Source organism: Sinocyclocheilus anshuiensis, unplaced genomic scaffold (genome assembly GCF_001515605.1).
Source record: "Sinocyclocheilus anshuiensis isolate Anshui unplaced genomic scaffold, SAMN03320099.WGS_v1.1 scaffold665, whole genome shotgun sequence".
NCBI lineage: Eukaryota > Metazoa > Chordata > Actinopteri > Cypriniformes > Cyprinidae > Sinocyclocheilus > Sinocyclocheilus anshuiensis.
This window is the reverse complement of record NW_015537961.1, coordinates 717268-720748: the sequence shown is the minus strand read 5'-3', so window position 1 is coordinate 720748 and position 3481 is coordinate 717268. Positions and strand designations below refer to the sequence as shown.

Genomic DNA, 3481 nt, shown 5'->3' with positions numbered 1-3481 from the left:
TTCAGAAACATTTGATATTTAAGGAGGAAGACTGGGCATGACGGTGGCTGTGTTCTTTAAAAGCCATGTTTTAACACTTTTTACTTGTGTCAGAATTTGTAAGCAAAATGGACTGTGAATGTCATTTGACTTTTAACGCATGATGTGAGATCCCATACATGCTATTTGAACTAGGAATATTATGTTTAATACATGCTAAAACACCCTAGCAACTGCATAGCAACAACCTAGCAATCAATCAAAACACTAGCAAACTCCATAGCAACACCCTGGCAACCACCCAAAACATCCTAGCAATCACATAGCAACACAGCCATAGTAACAGCCCTTCAGAATGCCTTAGAAACTGAATAGCAACATTCTAGCAATGCACCCACCCAGAATACCCTAGCAACTGCATAGAAACACCCTGGAAACCACCCAAAATATCCTAGCAATCACACAGCAAGACACTAACAGCCTCTCAGAATGCCTTAACATTCTAGCAATACAAACACCCAGAACACCACAGCAACGACCTAGCAACCACCAATAACACCCTAGCAAATGCATAGCAATGACCTAGCAACCACCCATAACACCCTAGCAACTGCATAGCGACAACCTAGCAGCCACCCAGAACACCCTAGCAACTGCATAGCAACAGCCTAGCAACCATCTAGGCCAGAACACCCTAGCAAATACATAGCAACCACCCAGAACACCCTAGCAAATGCATAGAAACAACCTAGCAACCACCCAGAACACCCTAGCAATGGCCTAGCAACCATCCAGGCCAGAACACCATAGCAACTGCATAGCAACGACCTAGCAACCACCCATAACACCCTAGCAACTGCATAGCATGACTTCCAAAATTTGTATGCAAAATGGTCTATGAATGACATTTGACTTAAAACATGTTTTAATCCCGCATACATGCTAGTTTAAGACTATATGAGCAGTAACTAAGAATATGATGATTATACACACTAAAACAGAGTTCAGCAAATGATTCATCTGTCAGAGAGCTGCATTTGTTCCACTGCCTGATAGTGGATGTCAATGCAGAGATGAAACTGGCACACAATCGTCTGTGACGCACGTCTCACCTGGCACTGGCCTTTTCTCCTTCCTTTGCATTTGGAAAGAGTGCTTTACCAGCTGACCCTGTTCATCTCTAGACCCCAGTCCTGCTGAAACTCCAACCACAATTCAGACAAAAGCACAATCCAGTTTCTCTGATGAGCTCTGATCGCAGCACATCTAAGAGGGAATCTTCACTAATTAATACAAATGCAAATGAAGAGGGATTAATTTTTAATTTGATTTCACAAAAGAGCATAGTCCTCATAGTGAATGTTTCTCAATAACACTATAGCTTTAACTGGCTCTACATACATCACATTAATTTTAATGTGAGATCAAACATTTTAAAGTTTAAACAGCTGTTGTGGTTAGATTAATAGCATTGCATCAGTCATCTGTGATCTTTAATATTTTGCATTGTCTGATCAAATTGCATGCATTAATGTCAATATTTTTAAAGGAATCTTTTGAGTTAAAGGAATGATCAAAAACAGACAATTCTGTCCATTTACTCACCATATTGTTACGAACCTTTGTGCCTTTTGAAAAAAAATATTCAATTGGGATCAAACAATATAAAGTGTAAACATTAGTTGTTGTGGACATATTAATAGCATTGCACTGGCCATTGGGCATTTTTTATACTAATATTAAATGCATTTTGTTTAAGGAATGTTTTATGTTCATGAAAAACAGAAAATGTCTCACCATATTGTTCCAAACATGTCCAATTTTCAAACAGTTGCTGGTAGCTATTGACTTCCATAGTACATAAAAAAATATTATAGACGTCAATGGCTTCCGGCAACTGTTTGGTCACCAACATTCTTCAAAATATCTTCTTCTTCTTTTATAGCTTAAAATGCAAGTTAAAATTCAAGTTGCTATTCTTTCAAAAGTTGTAGCTCTCAAATCTATTTTGAGTAGAGAAAAGTTTTCAGTAAATATATATATATATATATATATAATAACGTATCATAAAAGAATTAAACTACATTATTTTTTAGCACATTCAGGCACACGTTTTCATATTTATGGTGAAAATAAATAAAACATCTGGAAGCCTGACAGTGTTGTCCTCTCAAATATTAATTTATTTTCCTGTTTAGTGGGAAACGTACATACAAGCTCTCGGGGAAAGGTCGCGGCCTCTCTGTCCCACTGAAAACATTTAAGGGCTGACGAGTGTTCGCAGGGCATCACCCCTGTTCATCTCCGTCGCTCCTCCAGGACATCTTCATCCACGGTCTCTCACGCTCGCTCCTAATCAATAATGCAGAGCTCCGTCCATTACGAGAGAGCTGTTTAATCACACGCATACATTACACACGTGTCACACGCTGCACTATACTGAACGAATGGAGCTCCTGAAGGGCTGGTTGGCCAACAAAAATGAAAATTTATTTAAAAATATATAATCAGTAACATATGCTCCTCCTCGTTTACTTCAGGCACTCTTGTACAGCAGACACAATGTCATCAAAGATCACGTCTCTGTTTTTCTTTGTGATCTGTGGGAGGACAAACAGCATAACTTCACTGGAATTTTACTGTTTCTGAAGAAAATAAGTGGAAAAGATGAGCAATAGTACAATAAGGGCCGATTTGTTCATTAAACATCCATTCCACAGAGTTCCCAGCTTAAGTTTAGTTTCCATGATTTTCTCGGTTGTTTGTGATTACTGGATAAGACTTTTAAACATCATTTTATATAGTTTGAACTCACAAAGAGCAAGTTCTAGTGGGTCAATAACTAGAAAAATATAATGGCAATTAAAAAAGTAATAACATTTTTTTTTTTTAAAGACAAATAAAAATGAAACATTTTAACATGATTGTTAATTTTTTTTTTTATTAATTAAATAAGCATGCATGCATACAATTTAAAAACTCTCCAGGTTTTCCATGACTGTAGAAACTATATTTACATGAAGCTAAACCTGAAACATGACAACAAAGTTGAATGATGACATAATTCAAACTTTCGTTTTGAGAATATATAATCATGGAACAGGAATCTCCTTTTTAAGTTTTCTACACTGATTGTCTGTGGAATTTTGCAGAATACTGTAGATAAAACTGAGCTGCTTATATATTGGAAGCTGAGCTTTTTAAGTACCTTTTTCTCAAAACTCTTGCAGTTATGAACACTGATTAAGTGCTGGAATGCACAGAATTTAGTGAATAACGCGAGTTTGAATTCTGTGGAGCTTCTGTTGATGTGGGCGCAGATTTCACACAGACCAAACAATGAGCAATGTAAAGGAATCTGTGTTATCATCCATCATATCAGCACAAACACATTTAAACCTCACACCGAATGTTTCCACATGTCTGGATTCATCATATGCTGGTCTAAACACACGTTCTGTGTGACTCACGGATGAACGCTCAAATGTAGCCACACTTCCAC

The 3481-nt window shown here is 37.3% G+C and overlaps 1 pseudogene; it reads right to left on the bottom strand.

Annotated features, from left to right (window-relative positions):
• Positions 1 to 2510: 2510 nt before the first annotated feature.
• LOC107667124 (cancer-related nucleoside-triphosphatase-like) overlaps positions 2511 to 3481 on the bottom strand; it is a 7970-nt pseudogene continuing 6999 nt past the window's right edge.